This window comes from Lichenostomus cassidix, chromosome 1 (genome assembly GCF_008360975.1).
Source record: "Lichenostomus cassidix isolate B80296 chromosome 1, HeHo_3.0, whole genome shotgun sequence".
Taxonomy (NCBI): Eukaryota; Metazoa; Chordata; class Aves; order Passeriformes; family Meliphagidae; genus Lichenostomus; species Lichenostomus cassidix.
In genome coordinates, this window is record NC_139479.1 from 104,863,162 (window position 1) to 104,885,675 (window position 22,514).

At 38.8% G+C, this 22,514-nt stretch overlaps 1 protein-coding gene across 11 annotated transcripts in view; it reads left to right on the forward strand.

The window, feature by feature from the left end:
* The window catches only part of NRIP1 (nuclear receptor interacting protein 1), a 137,462-nt gene that overhangs the window by 105,566 nt on the left and 9,382 nt on the right, over positions 1–22,514 (forward strand). For 6 of the 11 annotated variants that reach the window (XM_085074916.1, XM_085074926.1, XM_085074946.1 and 3 more), the window contains one exon: positions 8,451–8,499. The exons of 4 other annotated variants lie outside the window; for them this stretch is intronic. The gene's annotated coding sequence lies outside the window, so the exon portion shown is untranslated. Of the gene's footprint in view, positions 1–8,450; positions 8,500–10,221; positions 11,700–22,514 lie in introns of those variants that run through there. One more of the 11 variants, XR_014855181.1, reaches the window with a different exon arrangement.

A 22,514-nucleotide genomic window follows, 5' to 3' on the forward strand; every position in this document is an offset into this window, starting at 1 on the left:
TAGAAGTCTAAGGAAAGAAAAATATGTGAATGAATGAAAAGTGTGCAAGGGTGTCGTATCGGCAGCTTTGTTTACTACAGCAAACTAAGTAGCCCCTGCTAATGAGGCAAATTCATGTGCCAATGGCAACGTAAGGTGATGATTAGCTGAATTCTCTGTATTATATTCAGTTACTCACATCAGTGTCAGTAGTTGCTACATACCTACACAGATAAAATTCTAATTAATGTTTTAAGGGGGTTTTGGTTTAGCTTTTAACAAGGTGATAAATGTGAAATATACTTGAACATGGATGTGTTTGCCTCTTTAAATGAAAATATGTTGCATTTTCCTAGTTATTAATCTCCTGTTCTGGTCCTACAGGGGAGGGGGAACGGTATGTGAGGGGGCAAGGAGAGGTATAAAAACCTGCAAATCTTAGATGTACTGCTATGATAAACAGCACAAGAACAAAGCTGAGGAAAAGTCTTACAGGATTTGAGTCTTCGTATCTCTCACCCCCCCCCCAGTAATGCATAAATATGCACCCCTGTTTTAATGAGAAATCTAGTGCTCTTCTTTTCCTTAACCCAGTTGTAGACTTTACGTAGTTGATTCTCCGGTATTAGAGATGCTCAGCTGATGTCAGTTGTGTGGGAAGTATGAAGCACTCCATTAATAAAATTCAGGCTGTTTCGCAGAGGGCTGTGCTTAGTGTTTCGTTCTTGGCATCACTGAAATTGTGTTGGTGATTATTTGGATGTTTGCTTGTAGACAGTCCAAATCATCTGAAGAATCTGCTCTTGTCATGCAGACATTCCTGACTAATTAAGTTTAGGACAGGTGGCAGACTTCTCCTGGGCATTTAAATCTGCGTGTAAACCTAATCTAATAACTTGATGAGAAAATGAAAATCCATCTTTCCTGGTGTGTTATCACCACGCGCAAGCCACAGAGGTATTTGTGAAATCCTCTCTCTACTCTTTGTCCTGGCAGGTGACAAGTAAATGAGTTTCTTTAAGGAAATGAGGGACTTGGAAAACACTGTGTGCTGAGCAGCAGTCATGCAATGTAATAGTTACTTCTGTCATATGGCCTTGCTGACTTAAGATTAACACTTTGTGGAAATGGGTTGTATATATATGAGTGTACCCTTGAGCTTGCATTTTACACCTTTTAGAAAGTGTGAATACAGCCTTATACATGCAAGTTGTTCGTCTTTGACAGCTAAGAAAATTTTGAAGAGCCCCAGTTCAGGAGGCTCAGTGGTATGACTGTTTGGACTCCAATATGTGACTTCAGTTGCAACTAATTAGTCAAAACTTATTTATTCAAACCAAATATTTTGTGAGTAATCTATGCCCCCTGAATTACTTCTTTTTTTTTTTTTAACGTAAAGACATGTTGTAATGAAAGCAAAAGTTGGTAAAAACAGCTGCACAACTTACATAGCAAATAAGAGGATCCACGGACTTCACCATGTTTAACCAGGTTTTGAAAGTGAATTTCAGTAATGCTATAGAAATGGTTAATTCTTATCTCAAATTCTGTATTCAGTTCTTGCAGATTTTAACCAGTTAGTGACAGGAAGTTGAGTTCTGAAGAAGGTGTTGGGTAAATACAGGGCAGTACTGCATTTCAATGCAATTAACTTTTGTTCATAAATAATTCAACCTATGACTTTAAATAAATGATCAGAGGAAAAGAAAATGACATGTGATTAAATCCAAGTCCTTGAAAACATTTTACCCATCAAGATTGCTGTGACTGCTTTGGGACTTCATGTGATTCCTCTATTGAGAAGAGCCAGTTCTGAGAGTTGAGGGGGTTTTGTTTCATTTTGTTTTTTGTCAGTTCTCAGCATATCATTAAAAATACGAGGTACACTCTTCAGATCATAGTAAAGAGAGGACTGATGAGTTTTTTTTCATTTTGTCTTGATCTTCTTAGTGCCATGCAACATATCATCTTGGGTAGCCTGTGATTTTCCTGTTGTGGGTTTGTTTTTTTTTTAATGGAAAGCAGAAGGATGTTTGCAGGATTAAAACTTCTACTACCAACTTCACTCAGTGAACATGACTGATGACATAAGAATCTTGACGAGAATTTTGGAATACAACTTGGCCTGGGGTGCACTGCTGTATTGTGGGTGGGGTGATGAAGACATCGAATGAGGAAGAAAACCAAAAACCAAGCACAACCCCAACCAAATAAACCAGATTTTAAAAACAATTCTTGATTATATTGGAGGTATGCAGTTGATTCCAACGTTGGTTAACTGTATTCCTCTGGAATTCCAGAGCTTTCCTTTGGAAATACTTAATCAAGTGTTAAGTAAGAGTTGATGCTTGACTGTTATTTTCAATGTAGGCAGATTTTAGAGGTGAATTCCAGATTAGATCTGTTTTTGAAAGGTAGCTTTGCCCTGCTTGAAATTGTGAAATGCTTGTTACCCATCTCCACCCCTTTTCTTTCTGTTCCTATGCTTCACCATAGTGAAGAAAAGAGGAAGTGGAGGTGTTGCGTAACTTCTTTAAGTAAATAGATTTTCTGTGCAGATACCGAAGGCAGCCTTAACTCAACCAGTGCTGTCACTACCAGAATCCTGCTAAGCTAAAGGCAGTTGTATAATTAATGGCCTTGTGTACTGAACTGAGACTGCTGCGAAACCTCTGGAGGGAATTACTGTGTCTATTGTGTTGGTTAACTTTCCCCGAAAATAAAGTGTGTTGCTGATACTCTGTTGGGGTGATGGGGGAGGATTTTGCAAGGCCTGATGAAATACTCTCTGGCATCTTTTTCCTGACCACTGGATAAAGCATCTGCTGCAACAGAGCCAGGTTGAATGGTTGAAATGGAGCTGTTAATAAAAATGAGATGAATTTTACTTCAGGAGACGAGTGTGGTAAGATAAGAAAATAGAAAGCTGCACTTAAAATTTTCAGTGTGTTTTTAAGATGTTTTTGTTGTAAGATTGCGTGAAGAATTTAGACCTGGTTTTGCTGCTAGCACCTTACCTAGTTCATTTGTGGTAAAGTAACTAGAACAGATTAAAGTTATTAGTCCTTTTCTGTCTAATCTGTTTTCCTGGAGCCATTTGAAAAACCTTGTTGAGAGTTCCAAACACCTTTTTCTTCTTTGTTTGTATCTTTGTTTCTGCAACATCAACCATAGGTGGCACTGACTATTAGCAATCAGAAGGTTTGGGATGCCTCCCCTCCTCACAGACTTAGATGTTTAAGCCACTGGCAACTGCTTGATCTATTTTCACTCACTCTGGCGAAGAGTGCAGCAAGTATCTGCAAGGTGTACAAATGAATAGGTATAGGAGCCAAGTTATTTACTGAGTTTGGTCAGTTTGGTAACTTCCAGCTTTTGAAGCTAAAATGTGTACAAACTTAGGGAAAAGGCTAATACTGGTTACTGAGAGGGACCAAACGCATTTCTACAGGCTTAGTTCTAGTTACTCATGCATCTTGCAGAGGAGGCTTAGTTGGGCTTGGTGGAATCCAGGATTCCAGAGGCTGGGTACCACCAAACAGTTCAGCACACGCAAAAAAAGCTGTCTGGATTCACTTGCTGCTGCACCATCAGTTCCTTCACTGCCCTGCTGCTGGCACAGGCTGCTGCAGTTCTGCCTTTCACTGGTGTAACCAGGGATGAATGCACACCCTGGGTTCTGGTCCATCTGAGCTGTGAATGTATTACACCTGAATTAGGCTGGTGAAAGTCAGGTTTTAACAACTTTCTAAAGCAAGGAACTAAAAATGGACCTGTTTGGGAAGGAAGTGCTTAGATGTGTGTACAGACATTTATATATACTTTACATACATGAGAGACCTTTGCTTCAGTGCATAAAGGACTTTATTGTTGATGGTTAGGAAAGAGACTGAAAGCAGGCAGTGGATCAGAAGAGCTGCTGTGCTGCTGTGCAGTGGTCTTTGCTGCTCCAATCCATGTTATTGTGCTTGTCCAGCTCATTAGGACTGCTTCAGCATGTTAGATCCCTGAGAAATATGGAAAATTGGTGGAATTATGTTTTTGATCGTAATGCCACCATTCATCTGTTTAGTTCAGTAGTGATAGTGATATTTTAATTCAGTACTGACATAGTGTTTTGTTGGATAGCACATTGTTTCAGCAGGTACAGCAGAACACCTGTATTGACTGTATTTGACTGACACACATCTCCATCTCAGGGTGATGGGAGTGCCAGTAATTTTTCTTACATTTGAAGAGAAAGGTATTTACTACAGTGTGCAACTACTACTCCTTTACTAGTAAGCACCATTGTTTCCTCAGTTTAATGTACCCAATTGTTGTTTTGTTTCACTAGTAGGGGAAAAGCCCTCAAACCAAACCGGAGAGAGAGAATGTCTTGTAATTCAGCTGAAATTCAGAACATCTTTCTTCATTTGCTATGGATATGGAATTCGTGTGTTACTGGGCAAATTGCTTAATCTCCTCCTATCCTCGCTGTTCCTCATGTGTAGAGCTGCAATACTCCGAAACACTGCTGTGATATGTTCCTAAAGTGTTCTGTTTTGTTCCAAGATGGAATCTCTTTTTTTTCTTGCAATTTTGACAGTACCCAGTAGTCTCCAATATGGTTTAGACCCACACAGTGCATGTAATGCACTGGTGAACAACAGAGTGAAATTACTGTGATCAGTCTGTAAATAGCAGCAACCGTCTAACATCAGATATGTAGATGTCAGATTGAAATAGGTATTTGGTAACTGAAATGCCTCTTACTTGTTGGTTTGCTTGTGAGTGGGTTTTTTTAAATGGTCTCAGTTTATGTATACGCAATATGGAATTTAATTCTGTAGTTCATTCAGGTCCAAAATAGTTTGGGATTTTATTTCTGGATTCATGCAGTGAATGGATAAGTCTATGGAAGAAGTCCTTTCTGTAGTGAGGATGTTGCCCATACTCTGCAGCTTGGTGGTGGAGTACCTCAAGATTACTTTTTTATTGGTATTACTATTAAGTTTTAAAATTATGGTTGTATGTTTCATAAAAAAAAATAAGTCTTGATGCTTGGTCAACTTCAAACACTATTTTCTTCTCAGCTTTTCTACCTGTGACTGTCATTTTACTGGAGAAAATAATTTCATGGAAGGGTAGTTCAGATGCATGTTTTGTGTAATTTGCAAGTGTGGACACTGGCATATAGTTACAGCTGACAGAGTAGAGTCAACGGTGGAAGAAGTATCTTACCAACAGTTCCCTTCTTCTGTGAGAATTTCTTCTGTTCTCCCAAGATTTGAGGGCACAATGTCAAAGGTTTTTGTAGCATTCAGCTAGTCATGATGGAGTGCAAGCCAGTGTGAAATAAAAGACGGCTGGATGAGCTTTACTATGCAAAAATTAAGCTCATAATCAAATTTACCATTTAAAGAAATGTTAAACAGAGGTTTTAGTACCTGAAGTGGCAAAGATTGTGCATACATATCCCTATCAAGTAGTCTGGGTTTTCTGGATATGCATATCATAAATACTGTTAACTTTCTTGTGATCATTATCTGTGAGGAACGTGGATCATACTTGCTCTTGAGAAACATGCATTTGCTTTAAGTAAAGTAACTGAAGTGAAATACAAGAATGTGGGGAAACTCAAGAAAGATGTTTTTCAGATATATTAGCAAAAAGGAGCTTGTTGTTATTCTGTGTTCTTTAATCATTCATGTCATACCAAGGAGCTGGCAAAAATAAGTTGCATTCAGTGCATGCTTTTTATCTTATATGTAGAAGTGAATTGCAAGAATGGTTTAAGTCTGTTAATTTTCGTTTTGGAATCTCATCCCCCATTCCCCCATATAAATGGAGCTCTTGGTCTTGAGTGGTGATGGATATGCAGTAAGTTACTCCTTCTTTCCCTCCCACCTGTTTTTCAGCAACCAATTTGAGACAAGATGTTCTAGATCTTTCAATCCTTCCTCTTGTTCAATTGGTCAAAATCACAGTAAAAATAGTGCAACCCCCTGAAAACTTTGGACTTTACATCCATATTTGTTGTGGCAATGTTTATTGCAGTTCAGTGGAAATGCTTCCTACAACATGGTAGAGAAATACACTGGGTGTGTTAGGGACCATGCTATCTAGAATTTCACCTCTGCCTTTGTATTTTAGTGAAGCAAATTGATTAAAATGTTCTACAGTGTGCAGTATCCTGCATCATCTTGTTTCTACTCTTCTTTTCTTGCCCTTCAGGACTCCATGCTGGTGAGGCAGCATCTCAGGCAGCTTGAATAGGCTCACTGTCTTCTCCTGGCATTGATCCTTTTCTTTCTCCTTATACCTACTTTTTTCCTACAATCCTTCCTTTCTGCTTCGTTGTCTCTGCATCTCATCTTAGTTTGTAAGCACTTTGGGATTGTCATCTGAATTTAAAGGAATATAAAATGTTTTACAGTAGTAATTATGCCAAATGTCAAGCACAGACAGACTTGTTCTCATAAACCTGGCAGCATATGAAGAAGGCAAGTGGAATTTGCATCCTGGTAGGTCAGCTAAACTGTTCACCTTCCGAAGTGCTACAAGCAAGCTCTGGTTTACATGGTTTAGCAGAGAGATACTGAAGTGACTGTGGAAGCAAGGGTTACGTTTTATTTGCAGTAGACTGAGTAAATCAAACATCTCTGGTTTGACGAGGAGAAATTATGTTCAAAAAAATTGAGAACTTGCAGTATTAAGTCTGCTGTTTGGGCTTGGAAGGTTATTTCATTAAGGCAGCTGAGACACTAAAAGCTTCCTTTGTTTCATTGAAGGAGGTCTGGGTTTATGTTTAGCCAGTCCATGGCACAGGTACTCTCTCAGCCTTCACCTTGCTTCTCAAAAGTTTCCTCATCCGTGTCATCATTTCTTGCCATGATTAAAAATAAGTAGATAGCTATGGTCTCGGTGAAAAGAAGTATCTCCCTTCTTTCCTAGGAGGAGTACTTTTTCATTCTCTGGTCTTTCTTGCCTCGGTGCTCTCTGCAGTGAAAGCAGATTGCATCAGGATAGGGATATTGTCATTGTACCAGCTGGAGAACTGAAAGAGCTGAAAGAGCTTTCACTAGATTTTTAAAAGTAGCAGCCCAAGAGAAGGGGGAGCCCTTTGATATTTTAGCCCTTCTATGTTATATTTTAAGCCTTTTGTACCCTTTTCTCTCTGTCATTAATCTTTGTGTTCTGTTGATCTTTTAGAGTATTTCATTCTTTCCTTCCCTTCCAATCATACGTAGTAAAAGAAAGGTATTGGGTGAAAACTGTGTTATTACAGCAGCATGTATTGTTGTACTGAAAAACCAATAAGTGCATTTTTTCTTCTGTAAGAGGAAGAGAAAATATACTTATTTTGGAGGCTAGTGTTGCTCTAGGGCTTCATTTAATTGCTGTCCAGCTGAACTTGTCAGCATCTCACAGGTGCAGATGTATTTATTTTAAATTTCATATAGACTATGATGAGGGAAAGGGAACAAACAAGTCTGTGAGGAAAGGCGAGTAACATACATCATTTGTGCTTTGGCTTGTGGTCTTGCAGGAGGTATTTTGGTGGATTTGGATTAATTTTTGCTCTGGTAATTTACTGCTGGAGGAGAGGAAGAAAGAGCCTCCAGAGTGTAGATGATCTTCGCCTGGGGAGCAGTGCAGAAGCGTAATGGAATTTCCTGTGTGAGAGGTGCCTGAGTATTACAGCAAAAACGAGTGTTTGTGGAAACAAAAGGGCAAGGGAAAAGGACACAATAAGAGGTTAGGTTATGTGGATAGAAATGAAAGTTGTTAATGGCCGTAGAACTCAGATGAGAAATTTTAAACTTAATCTAGAGCAAAACAATTGAAAATTGAAGTAAAGGGTTATATGAACAGAGTGTCTTCAGGGAAAAGATTACAATAACAGCTGTGTTTTGTGTAGCATGGAATAGTCATTGGATGTCGTTAACATTACACAAGTGTGGGTTGTGGAAGTGGGGAGCTGAGAGAAGACTGAGAGTAATGATGATAATAGCAGGAGAAAATGAGTAAGATTTTAGAGAAGCAGAATGCAATACCTGCAGTGTGTTGTGTGTTCTTGGTTTCTTTTTGGTTGGCTGTTAGGGGCTTGTTTTAATCATGGTGGATAAATGGATAGTGGGATTGTTAGAATAAAGATAATCTCCTGATGACACCCTTTTTTTCTGACAAAGTGAGTAGTGTTGACCAGTCAAGGAGACCTATCCCCTCTCTCCCGGAAGGTTACCTTTACCAGCTTGCTCAGCTCAGTTTCACTGGTCAAGCTCTTATACTCTCACAAATCAACCGCAAATGTAACCAGCTATGGGGGAAAACTTTGAGTCTGTTAATACCGTGTTAAGAAGTAAGACAGACTCCATTTCGTGAACTAATACTGAATTAACAGAATGAATTTCCTGTTACAGTAGAAATATAATTGTTTTGTACTATAAGTTTCTGCATCCTGATTACAATATACTTATTTTTGGCAGGGAGGAGTGAAAAGCAGATTCACAAAGATCCTGCACTGTCACTTGAAAGGTATGAGTTTCTGCCCTGAACTTGAAAAGTTATTAACCTGTATTTTGTCTCACCTGGGAAATGGAGTGGTAACTTTGTCTCATTCACACTAACTTTGGTCCTTATCCCTTTTATGAATTCCAAGTCAGAGGATGGTTAGTTTCATATCCCTGTATAGTCCTTATCACGTTCTCCTGAGATTGCTATCTAGGGTGCCAGGTTAACAATCTGCTAAGTTTTCTGAGAGGATGAAAACATGTTCACCTGCCCACCAGAACTTCTGGCTTTTTCTCAACAAATGGATTTTAAATTGTATGGTTTTCAGAGCAAGAAGTCCCTTTGAGAAGCTCTTTTGGGTTACAGGTTTTTTATGGGCTTTTTTCCCGTCTGGTATTCCTTTGTTGTCTTCTTTGCCTTGTACCTTCTTTTCCAGTATGATTTGCTTCAGTGTACATTTGGTATTTGAGAGTTCTATGACTCTCTTCTATGAGTTTGTGGTTCTGTAAGATTTTGCAGGTACTCACAACTCTTAACTACTGTTGAATGAAATCACATTAATGTGTTCAGTGGAGTTATTCTGTTCTCATTCACTGAAGAAATTGGGCAACAGAATTTGAACAAAACCATTCTTCTTTAGCAAGATTTCAGAGACTGAAAAATAGAAGAAACAAAAAAAATGGGGTTAAGTAATAATGCAGGCAGTCAATGAAACTTACCTTCAGGTTATTGACTAGGCCTTACTATATATTGCTTCAGAAAACACTGGAGTTACTTATGGATGTTGGAGTGAGCTGGGAAATGACTCTTCCAGTTCCATGAGGGAAAGATGGCTTTATATAACACAAAGGACATGGGTTGTGACTTGTCAGCTGTGCCCAAATCTCTGTTATGGCAGGGTAAGCTGGAAATAATACATAGCCTGATCAGCTGAATCGATGGTTATAGATAATAACTATCAGATAATAACTTTATACTACATCATATGTGGTTTGAAATACTTTGGTGCAGTTTCACGTGTTTATTTGCTAGATTATTGCCTTTAATTTCTTTTGTTATGACAAATTGGCCCGCTTTCATTATGTGAATAGATTAAAAATGCAATTTTGAGATATTTTCCCCAAAGCTGAGACAAGATTGGCAGAGAGAAGTTCACCACGTACCTCCAGCTGCCTTTCATTGTTACTGATTTTATTCAGTGATGAATCGATACCAGACTTCCAGCATGTGGGAAATCTAATCACCTGCAATGGTTGCTGTGTGTTGAACAACTTGAGGAATGGGACCAGTGTAATAACTGGTGTTGCATATGTTTGAAATTCTGTGCTGTGTCCTGATTATTGAAATTTTGAATGTGAACTGGTTTGTCTTTAGCAGTCAGGATGTTTAAACTGATGATGTGTTACTGGGTTTTAGCATGGTAGATACCAGTTTGTCCTATGTGTATGTCTGTAACTTTAATATGTGTAACATCATTTAGATGCCTCTCTCATGCACAGATCTGCATGTGTGCACAAGATTGCCATTTTTTTGTTGTCCTATTAAAATTCATAGGTCTACTTATGTAAGGGAAAATAACTAAAAAGAATGTACAGAGTTCAAGAACTTACTACTGCACTATTCCTCAATGTGGTATTTTAAGATTTTTGAAATCTTAATTTGATGTTTCACACATGTAAATATAACCAACGACAATATTTTTCCTTCTTTTTTTTCTTTTAATAAATAAAAACTGTACCTTTACAGAATCAGGCATTGACAGGCATCCAGTTCTTCAACATAATCCATTGTTGTGGACTGCTGGACTACTAAATTGACCAGAAGTACTTTGTGCTAGCTGTCACATTTATTGTCATTGCTGTATTGGCTGGTTGTTTATTGCAGTTGGTCATTATCCCCTTTTGAAAGACATTACCCCCTTGAAATGCTTTACATTTGGATCACTGTATGGAAAGATGCCTGTTCCGGTTCTCCAAAGAAGAATGGATAAGAACTGGATTTCAGATATTTTCTACATGGTGTCACAGCCAAAACCACCACTGGCTGCTGCTATCAGCCTGCCACATCCCTGCTGCTTGAAAAGTGGGGGATTTGATCCAAAATTCAGAACTAGCAGAAACTTCTTGCTTCTGCAGGTTATGTGTGTAAAGAGTGTGAACTTGTATTTAACAGGAAAAACCCAAACCCTCAACTGCTGCTGACTTGTTTTATCAGAGGTTTGGTTATGAAGATTAAAGAGTTTTTTTGTAGTATAAACTTGAGAGAAGACCTGCCAGGACACTGAATGAACAGTTACTGTCATACAGCTCAATTAAAGCAAAGACCTTTTCATGCATTTGAGTTTTCATGCGTTTGTAAACTTGAAAAAGCTATATGACTCCAAATATACTTGCTTTAGGATTTCACATGTTGGGCAGCTGTACTGCTAATAAGCTGATGTGTTTTCTAGAATCTTTTTGGTTGTGAGATGTCCTATATACACATTTTCATGTGTGTTTGGTTCTCAGGTTAAGCTGCTGATTTGTTTGTGGAATGGAAGGAACTTTTGTTGGTTTGTTGTAATCATTGCCTGATTTTATTTTTGTTTTTTCCTTCCTAACTCTTCAATGCAGTGAGAAGCTTTATCAGCTTTTCAGAAAGTAGGAAGGATTAAAAAATTCACCAACCTCTCCTTTTCTCCCATTTTGCTTGAAACGCTTGGAAAAGGGGGACTAAGGAGAAGCAGAACTGTATTGCCCTGAGGTCTACAACTTAATTCGATCTTAAACCAGTGACTGTTTTAAGATCTGATGAATTGCTATCAGAGTTAAAAGCACCTATACCACAGTGCTGGGAAGCTTGCATCCCAGGCTTCGGGAGTGATTTGTATCTGGCCCTAGCAGCTCAGGCAGTACTATAGCTTGAAAGGGCAACAGCCTCATTCTTGTGAAGGATGTTTGCAAAAAGGAGACAAGTTTTTAAACCTTTTTTTTTCCATTTTTTTTTCATTTGAGGCCTTTTCATCTGTAACTGAGACAACCCAGTCATACAGGTAGAGAGCTGCAAATGTGGTGCCTCTGCAAAAGTGGAGGAGAATCAGTAAACAAATGTTGAATAGCTGAAGCAAGGTGCAGCAGGGTGTGTGATGGCATGAGGGTTTTACTGGCAGTGTCCAAGATGCCCACATACGAGTGAGCTATGCAGGTCACCCCAAATGGGTTCCAATAAAAGCTTTAATACCAACACAAACAGTTCTATTTATAGACATAGCTCTCTGTCTAAATATAAACTGCTCCCAGTCATGTCTAGACTAACATCAGAGCAGTGCTGCTGTTGAAAGTGGGGGTTAAGAATTAAGAGTGCAAGCCAAACTCTTCTTTAAATTCCTACTTATTACAGTGAGCATCTAAATTTTGTGGCAGCAGTGCAGCTTTGAATGCCATGTGACATTGTGTCACCCAAGACACCTCTTTCTTGTGTTTAGGCATCAGAAGGGTACACGTGGTAGACGTGACCTGTCAGCTAAATACTCTCCTGCATGCGTTTAAAGCTTTGAGAATGTATCGGTGGGTGGATGGATGGATAGATCAGTAAATGACTTTCATTGCTAACTATTTTCAGCAGCTGGGTTTTAATGAGTCTTTCAACTGTTGCTACTGTGTTTAATCTGCTCACTTACTCATTGTTTAGCATTAGAGAAGCTTTCTAGGAGGTAAATGTTGTCCTGATTACAGGAGAGGTTAGTTTGATTGTGTTCTGCGCAGACCTTTTGTTGAGTGCTTTTTTTTTTTTTTTTTGTTAATTGAGAAATATGTGCTGTGCACACAGATAATTAGGATAAATAAGCAAGTGTTGTGCTTGGAAGTGCACATCCAAGTATACAGTTGCCATATTAAGAGAAGTATCCTTGGACTGCACCTAGGTAAAACCTGAGATCCTGACTCTCTAGCCCTCATCTTGCTGTCATCCCGTGTGTTTGAGTGGGTTTTCCTTTTAGATTTGTGATTTAATATATATTAGCAATGGCTGAATTGAGTGAAAAGGATGGCAAAAAGTATATTTCACTTCCATTTCATTTAACATGAGAGCTTTTCCTTAGTTTATTTGCTGTGTTGCTTAATAGCTCTTAGCAAAATAAATAAGGACAGAGCAGATGCTCTTAAAGCTAGGGAACACTTGAAACATGTAATGTACCAGTGTGAAGAAAATGTAATGCTGTGGTATTTCTGGTAAGTGTACTAAAAAAAAGACACATCTAGGAGCTTTGATCAAATGCCAGCTCTTACATCAGTCCTCTTTGTAATCTTTCTTGCTGATCTGTGACCTTGACCTTGTGTTTGTGTTTGTATGTCAAATCTATTTTAGGGATGGACAAACTAAGTTCAGTTTAATAGGATTTATACTCCAGCTTCACTGGATACCTTAATAAAATACTAAATTTAAAATATTTGGATCAATTGAGTTTAAGTTTTCAGTCCTCTTTTAAGATTTCAGTGGGTTTGATAAAAAGTTTGATTTTTGTTGTTGTTGTTCTTTTAGTTCTGTTTAGGAGATGCTTCTTATAAAGACATCTTTATCTCTCCCATAAACTCTTCTAAATTCAGCACAGGCATTCTGCCTGGAGGTGGGGTTTTCTCTAAGTATCTCACAAGTGGCTGTGCTTTTGTTTGGTATTGTGAGGTTCAGCAGTGGCAGTAGCTCCTGCTCTTTGTCCTTCCCCATGGCTCTTGTAATCCCGCAGAGAACTGTGAAACAGATGCTTGGAAGCATCTTGGGGGTTTCTTTGGACTGGGTCAAGGTTCTTAGTCTGGATTGCCCCGTAGGAATTACAGCATCCTTAAGGTTGGAAAAGGCCTTTAAGATCATCAAGTCCAACTGGCAAAGCCACCACGTTCACCACTGCCCCGTGTGCCCAAGTGCCACATCCACAGGGCTTTGAAATCCCTCCAGGGATGGGGACTCCACCAGGGCTGAACAGCCCTTTCCATGAGGGAGTATTCCCAATATCCAGTGTGAGCCTCGTGCCACGTGCGTTCAGCGAGTTCTTGAGCACAGCCCTTACTTTAAACATGTGCAAAGAGGGCAGCAGAGTTGGTTGGTGTAACACTGACACTTTGGCCATGTGGTTTCATAAAGCCTTAGTGAAGCTGTTGGTTTCACAGGCATTGTGAAATAGGGTCTCAAATTAGCCAATACTTATGTGCAAGTATGGAGTAATAAATTTATTTTTAATAGTTTTGTTATTTTTGGGGTAATGTTGTTTTATGTAGAAAATCACATGCTTTCTTAAAAAAATCAATCACACATCTATATTGCTTTGTTTCATACAGTTTTGAATTTGACGTAAGCACCTGTTTCAACTCTCTTGACAGTAATGGAACAAGCAGTAATAAGTAGCAGCCTTTTTGGTTTTTTGGGTTTTTTTTGCTATTGCAATCCTTTGTGAAGAACTCATTAATAACACATGTAAAAGGTTTCCTTTCCACAACTTTGTGACGGTATATTATCTTCTTAAAATGTATGGTATCTTTATCAGCCTGAATTTTGAGAAATTATTTCAGAGTAAATGTCCTTACAGTGAGGAGTTGTTAAACACATCATCTTGCCAGCTATCCATTGTTCTTACCATGCCTTTGTGGCAGTAAATACCATTTCCACTAGTTTTGAGTTAAGCTGGTATTTAAATTGTTCTGATTTGACTCATGGCTAGGGGTGAGTTGCAGTCCTGTTCTTTATGTTTGAGGGTCAGGTGATCATCTCCGGATACACCTATATGACTTAAAAGTCCTTTTAATATTTTACTTAGGGATTTATGTTGTGTATGTTTTTATATTAACTCTGGCATGGTGATAAGGACTCTGTCCTTTTGTCTTCACAGGATGTTATGAGTCTCTTCTCTCAAGGTTTCACTAAAGCTGGTTCTTATGTTTTATCTTGACTTTTGCTTGGCTTTATTGCAGTTTTGGAGAGAAAAAGAATCGTAGTTTTTTCTTTGAATTGAGCAAGTAGAAACCATCTTGCTAACACAGATTTTTTCCTTTCCCACTTAACTTATGTGAGCCTATTCCATGTCCACAACAACCTTTGGAAACATCATCCACAATAAGCTGCAGTCTCTTATTACAACAGAAGCTGTAGTGTCCCTTCTGCTCACTTAAAAAAAGAACAAACAAAAAGCACCCACCAAAAAAACCACCAAACCACAAATCATCTGGGTCTGTGACACGGATTTAAGGGGGGTTTACACACAGTTGAATGCTATGTGACTGTGATCCTGTATTTCTCCTTGCCTGGAATTACTGTGTATTTGTGTTCAGTTAGCTGAAACCTATTCTGTTGAGAAGTCTAGAAAGTGACTTTCATTCATAACCATGAAATGCTTGGTCCCAAGTGAAAGACAGCTATTACTGTCAATAAAATACTGTGCATTGCTTTTTAGTGCTTTGTTGCACTTTGACATCTGAAACCAATTCTTTGTCAAAATAACATAAAGTAACTTAACATATGCCAAACCATCTAACATACAGCTATTCCAAGAAATACACAGTTTTGTTGCACTGCTATCAATAAATGCCTGTATCTTTAGATCCCTCCAACAAGCAGAAGGTCAGAGCTGTGTGGAAGTGCATTATCTGTGTGCATTGATCATAACTCAAAAGCATGATTGCCCAGGAGAGGACATTGATTTCTTCACTGTATATTAATCAAGTTTCATTCTTGGGGTGTTGACGTAACGTTAAATGCGTAATCAGTGATTTGGTTTTGCAGGTGTCAGATGGAATGGAAATCGGGTTGAGTTTCCTTTTAATTGCTTATTTATAGGCAAGTGGTTTACCAAAGATTGGAAAGGTGCATCCTCTGTCCATTCTGTTGTATATTATCCACTCGTCTGTTCTGAAAACTAGTGTTTGTATAGATTTTTGTGTGTTTTTTGCTCTGGGTCTCTTGAATAAGAAGACTCAATTAACCAAAAGCTTTTCCGCTCACTGTATTTCTCAGCTTGGATCCAACACCTTTACCCAAGTTAGCTGAGATTCAGTGATAAATGCTATTTCTAGATCCCTGTGCTTAATGGATGTGGGGTGAGGGTGTAACTTCTCTGCACTATCTTTTAGATTCTGCCATTTTTTTTCTTCAGTAGCAGAAGACCATTGGGCAGTGACTCATGGGAGAGGTTTAGATGTCAGATACTTGATTCCTTCACAGGTGGCATTTGTAAGTTGAATATCTGTTCCTCTCATTCCTTACAATTAGCAAAGACTTGGCAGAGTGTTTCTAAGTTCATGCCTTGAGTGTTAGCGGATCATGATCAAGAAATGAACTCAAAGATGTCCTTTACAGTACCGTTAGACAACAAAATATAAATATTCCTACAGTAGTTTTTGTAAGAACAAATTTATGTGCAAAAGTCTGGGTGAGGAATTGACTGAAATTTCTGTGAAACACCAGGGTGAATCATCAGTTGTGTGGACAGTGTGGGGTTTTCTCCATCTAGGAGTGATTATTTCTGTGGTGCTCAGTTCTTTTACTTGTTAGAATAAGAAATACCTATTTAAGGTAGGCTGAGCTCGTTTGAAGAGTGTCACAGCATGAAAAATGGCCACACGTGTTTCATCTCTGAACTTTGCAGAACTTTCCAGCAGGAGGTCTTGATGTGTAGGCCAGATTTGGATTAAGCTGTGTATGGTGTTTAAGTGTACTTGTAAACCTTGGAGAGCTGCTTCTAAGGCTTTCACAAATTCGGCTTTCATGGCAATTGTCTGCTTCCCATTTCCACCTTCCCATGTACTTCAGCTCTTTTAGGGGTTTGATGGATTTTGGGGTGATGTTGGATGAGGGATTTTTTTCTTTCTTGGGTAGAGTTTTGGTTTGTTGGTTTGGTCTTTGTTAGGGTGGGGGTTGTTTTTTTTTTTTTGTTTTGTTTTGTTGCGGTTTTTTTCCTCAATTTCTTTTCTCCTTCTTTTTAGCATGTTGGTGAAGTAAGCTATAAAAACACATGTCACATGTAACTTTGGGAGAAATGTCTGCCTGTGGCCTTCTGCAACCTGCACCACGTTCTGGAAGAGGTTGCTGGGATGGGTTGAGTGCCAGCGTTGGCTGACTCGCAATGCAGCCAGCAGTGCTCAGAATTTGGGTTTTTCACATAGAAATCCTTTGCCACAGAGTTTGAGGCACTCCAGCTTGCATGTGTTTCCTGGCAGGGCGCACAGTGCTCTGCGTGGATATGAAAATCTCCCTGACATTTCCACACCTCATTTTGGCACACGCTGGAAATGTTGTGTTCCCCCTTGATATTTATTACGTACCATCCCTAAGCTCCTCGTTGTTGTCACAGTGTGGTATTCCATGGTCTGAGTGAGTCACAGATTCCCGGACTGGAGAATCCCATGTGAAATCTGAGGAGTGGAGGGACACTTGAGATGAGGTGACTGAATCCCCCTTTCCACATCCCAAATGGAATGTGTAGGAATAGCCTCCCCTTCCTTTATGTGCCTCTAGCACCACTATTAACAACAGTAATCAGCATTTACATTTAGGTGGTCTTTTAAAAGCTGAAGTAAATCTAAAAATCTCTACCCTGAGAACAGTTGGGGTTTTCTCTTCCCCACTCAGTTGTTGGTTCTCTAACATTTCAGTCCAGTGCTCTGTCAGGTCTTTTCAGAGGGAATCTGTGTCTTGTCCCTGCTCTGCTTTTGGTTCTGCGTCCCTGTCGATTTTGCGTGACTTAAAGACTTTGCAGTTACTCAGGGTCTGTGTGCTTTTGTGAAATGGTAGATTTTGCCTCTCTTTGAGCTGTTGCATCATCTGTTATGAAATTGGTTTGCAGTAGTATTTTTTCAAAATCCTACTATTTAAGCTGCTAAAATAAGGTTTTGTTCAGCCAGTTTGGGTCTGTTCCCTTCCACACACCCCATCCCACCGCTGCCCCGTCCCCATATTGAAGAAGACAGCACCTCTCTCTGTTGTCTAAAACAAGGTCAGGTTGGGTCTGGGTTTGGCAGCACTCAGTTTAACAAAACATGGGGGAAAAGGCTTTTCCATTTGCATGCTGGTGCAGAATTTGGCGGTGGAGCCGTAGCTCTTGCTAATCCTGCATTATTTCACAGAGGGAGCGATGCTGCCGTGTGCTCCGTGCCAGCCTGGAGGGAACAGCCCCAGCTGGGGATGGGAAATGCCAGCTCTGGTGGGGTCAGGGTCTCAGGAGCCCCTTCAGAATTCCTGAAGCTCCTGCTGCAACACGATTCCTCATGTGCCCTCTTTTGACTGAGCTGTCTGAAAGGGATAGGCTATCTTTCCCATGTTTAAAATGTCTTTTGGAGTCAGTCAGCAGGCCTAGGAGGAGTGAATAATGTGCCAAGCTCCTGGGAAGAAGCTTATTTTTGCTTTCTCAAAGTGATACCCTGCAGTTGTAGGAGAGGAGCCTGATTTATTTGATTTAAAAGAATTTGTTGCAAAAAAAAAGACTTCTGGATTTCCAAGTTCTTTTGAGCGCAGCCATGGAAGAATTCACCCACTTATTGCTGAGTTTTGTCCCCCATCTGATACTTTTTGCTTTTTTTTTTTTTTTTTTTGGTCTTTGTCTGAATTACATTTGCAAAGGGAACCTTCAGAATGTCTTGGCTGCCTGAATCAAAACTGTGAAGAGGTCTCAGCTGCTCCATTCATCTCAACAGATTTCTAACACAAATAAAGTGTGGATTTCGGAAAGCAAAGCACTCAAATAGTGGATTCTCTTAAAGCACATGCTTGAGTACCATTGAAGTACCTGCTCGTTTGTGCAGCTCTGTGCATTTGGTGCTGGGGCTTATTGAATCAGGGCTGTTTCACTGCTCAGAACCTTTGCAAAAAGAGCCAACTGAAGTGCTTTTACCACCGCTCCAAAAAAACCATCCTTCCTGCTGATATCAAAGGTGTGCAAATTGAGCTTAGTAATAAAACAATTCTGGGACAGCAAGTCTCATTACCCTCACTCGTTCTTAGTTCACTGCAAGGTTCTGCTGCAATTTCCAGTCCGTCTAGGAATTTTTTCTGAGATCTTAATTTCATTGTGCTCTTCAACATTTCACTGCAGGCAGCCATAAGGATGGGGAATCACTTAAAATCCTGTGTTTCAGGTACTTACTCAGTGCTAGTACTGGAGCTGCTGAGCAACACACAGCCTTTAATATATTTATCCTCAATTATCTTTCTGAAGTTTCCATCTATTATTACTCCATCTGGGAAAACAGGGTACAGAGAAGTAAAACCAGAAGTCAGATAGCCTGTCTGCAGCACAGTGAGTAATTGGACCCCTGGATCCCAAGCTGCCACTGTAATCACTGTACTGCATTCCTCAAATCTATAATAATTAAAACGACAGTCTGAGCCATTGGGTGGTGTGGTGGGCTGGAGCCTTTACACTTGGGAATATGAGAATGGGAAGTCAGTGAAGCTGGTGAGAGACTTTTTCTGGCTCTTCCAGTAGTAGCTGAACATTAGAACACCAAATTTATTAAGTAACTGAATATTTTTATTTCACAGACCAGTTTGATTTTAGCTTTACAAATGCTTGTTTTGATTAGTCTCAACTTAAAAAGGAACATAAAATTGCTACAGGAGTTTGTAATGAAAAAACTCTGAAATGCAGTTAATAAAATGTTTTATCTGTGTGAATATATACTAAACTCAACCTCTATTAATCATTCTAACAATGTGCATGAGTGTGGGTAATGTCTCTTCTAATAAATGTTCATGGGGCAATCTGCTAGCCATTGCCAGTTCGCGAAATAAATACCTTAATGGTTTCTGTAAGTTTGTTTGGCTTCTTTTCTATCATCTTGAATTAAGACTACAGAAGAAGACACCTTAAAAATACCAAGTTTTTGAGTTATCAAAGAGATTATGTAACCCTTCTACTCAAATAATACTAGTCTAGTGTTGTTAATTTACTGTGGCTTTCTGTTCCATTTAGGAAAAGGATTTAATTAGAAATACTAGTCTGGGATATTGGAAAAATGTCTTGTGGATGTAATTTTTCTAGTTAAATTGTGAACTAGTTATAATTTCTTAAATAATAGGAACCGTATATCTATTAGGTGAACTAAAAGTCTGCTGTTTGTTTAGTGTCTCCAGTTAGGTTTTGCTGTTGTGGTTTTCATTAATTCAAAGAGTTCTTTAAAAATCAAAAATAAATATTTAGGAGCAAAAAGCCTTTGGTTCTGTTGTTGTGCTTTAACATATTAGAAGCTGTGTTCTCAGATTTCGTTATTTTTTGCAGCAGTAATATTTTATGATAAGCAAAGGATCTTAAAGTTTGTTATTATTTTAAAATCTTTGTGGTGGATAAATCTGTTTGTAGTTTGCAAACAGAGAAAAACTTCAACTGCAAAATTGGAATTAATATTCTGGATGTATACAGTTCAGTGAACATTTTAATATTCCCTTATCTTCCCTATTTTGCCTACAGTTTCCAGGCACAATTGAAAAGGCTGTAGGGCTGATTTCTCATGGTGTGCTTCACTTGGGAGTGTCTCACCAGGCTACAGCATTTGTGCTGTGGATTGTGCTGCTGCCTTAGTTTTCTCTAGGTAAACATGGCTTAATGAGCTGTAATCAGTGGGTGCTCCTGGAGGTTCTGCAAAACAATTGGGTTGTTTATTTCTCAGGGCACAGAAGTCTGGGAGAAGATAGTAGAAGTGACAAAAAAAGAGTGCATTTACTGTAGTTGTGGACAAGAAAGCACACCAACTTATCAATTTATTTTGTCACAGTAGTTAAATATAATGTTTAGGTTTAGTGATTCATAGACTTTAGCAGTTGATTCAGCCCTTACTGGGAAATAAGAGATCTGGTGCTGTATGACTTCTCCTTTCTGTTCCTTCTGCCTTTTTTCTTATCTTTCTTTTCCTCTTCTTTACCACTGCTCTGGTAATTTCTTAAATAAGATTTAATTTCAAGAAAAAGTACTAACGTTTCAGTGGGTGCTGGGATGTTATTTTGTACAGTCTGTATATTTAAAAGGTTGCTGAATGGTTGCATTAGAGTCCTGCCAAACATTAATTTCCAAAGCTGGTTTGGATTTGGCATGACTACACCTCAGATGAACATTGTCATGTGAGATTTTAACACTGCAATACCTCTTGCACCACTAGATCGGAAGAGGCTTTTTAAAAGGATGGCTGGTGTCCTGTTCTTACGTGTTAAGTGCTTTCTAGATTTTATTCTCTTTAAGAAGCTTCTTTGCATCAACCCGATTTCAGTAAGTTCATCAGTATTTCCCTAGCACTGGTTAGTTAAAATAAAAAAAATTAAAGGTGGCAAACCACTTGCTAGAATAGTTATTGTATGTAAACTGTACTGGCCACAGGTGTCATCTCCTGCAACAGGCTTTTGGAATACCTGGGGGATTTCCAAAAATGCGTGGTCTTTTTTGAATTACCCCAAGGTTTACTGAGTAAAGTTGTACTGAATATTGGCTTAATAGTTCATTTGTTTGGGACTCTGTCTTAAAGGTGGGCCTTCAAGCCTTGCTTTTATCATATAGTCAGAAATCCTGCCAAAATTTCAATTTTATTGTCTTAAATGCAATACGCAGGGGTATCAGTGCTACTTGCTCTTTTTTTTAATTTTTAACAATTTTTAACATTTTTAACAATGCGCTGTCAGCTTCTCTACCTTTTGAAACATGAAAATTTGGTTGCAGATAAACAGTTTACTTTTGGAAGCTGGAAAAATATATTTTCCAGATACAGTGCATTCCCAAATATTTGAGGAAATCAGTCTAATTGCATTGCTGTTACTGTTGCTGGATATTTGCTGTTTTCATTGGAAACTTTGATTTTTAATTTTTTTGTAAGGATTGGTTATTTGTGATTTTTATTCTGTTTTTGGGTTGAAACTCTGCAAAAGCCCACCCAGGGGTACAGTGGTTTTTTGAAGGAACAGCAAGATGGTCAGTAATTTTCAGTTAGATGAATCCACATTTAAGTTGTTACATGTTTGAAGGAATACTGTATCTTCGCGTAACTATGTAAATCCTGGTTAACGTGGACAATTTAATGAGACCTGAGACCTCAGTGTTAGCTGACACTTTTCCATTTGATTTTTAAATAAATGGGTATACACATTTACACTGCAATGCATTGCTGGTTAGATTTTTTGTTTGGGTTTGGTTGGGGTTTTTTTTTTTTTTTTTTGGTTTGGTTTTTTTTGTTAATATAGCTCAATTTTTAGAGTTTTTCTAGATGACTTAAAACCTAATAAGGGGATATTTGCCCTGGGAGATTAAGGACTGTTAACATCACAGCTATTTAGTAGTTCTTATTCTTTACTTTTTTAAGATCTGATTCTTTTCTGACTTCTAGTTGCCTGTGGGTTTTGAATTAACAACTAGCCTCTGGGAAATCAATCATAAAATATTCATTCACTTTAAGGAGGCAAGGATTTAATCTGTGTACATCGCTTTTAAACTTGTAAATACAAGTTTTCAGTGGGCTTTTAGCCTGTAAAAGCAAATTGCAGAGCTCAATATGCAAAAGGACACTTACCTTTGCTCATGTTGAATATTTATGCCAGCTCAGAACTGAGTGAGTGAAGGAGGAGGCATGTGTGGTGTAATGATCTCATTATTGAGCTGTGGTGGCTGAACTGTTCGTGCTGCCATTGACCAACCCTGTAAGTGAAACTGGAGAGGTGCATCCAGCACAAGTGCCATTGTTTTGGTTTTTAAAACTGCTTTTTATACCACAGTACCCCATCTAAGGAAGTATTTAGTAGAGATATTACACACTCTTGAAGAATAACAAGACTTCAGGGAAGACCTGGTTTGGTTTGGTTTGGTTTTACCATCATATGTTTCATACACAGAGGGAATGTAAAGGTGAAAATACTTCAGGAAAGGGAGGGTTTTGATGCCAGGATTTATATTGCATCAGGAGCATGAGCAACCTTTTCACCACTCTTAGCACCTGATTGTTCCAATGACTCGTGGTGGTTGGGTGTTGTAAGAACAACAGATTTCACCCCTGTTCTGTTACCAGACTGGATTTTGCATTAGTGCATAGTCCTGGGCCGCACTGACA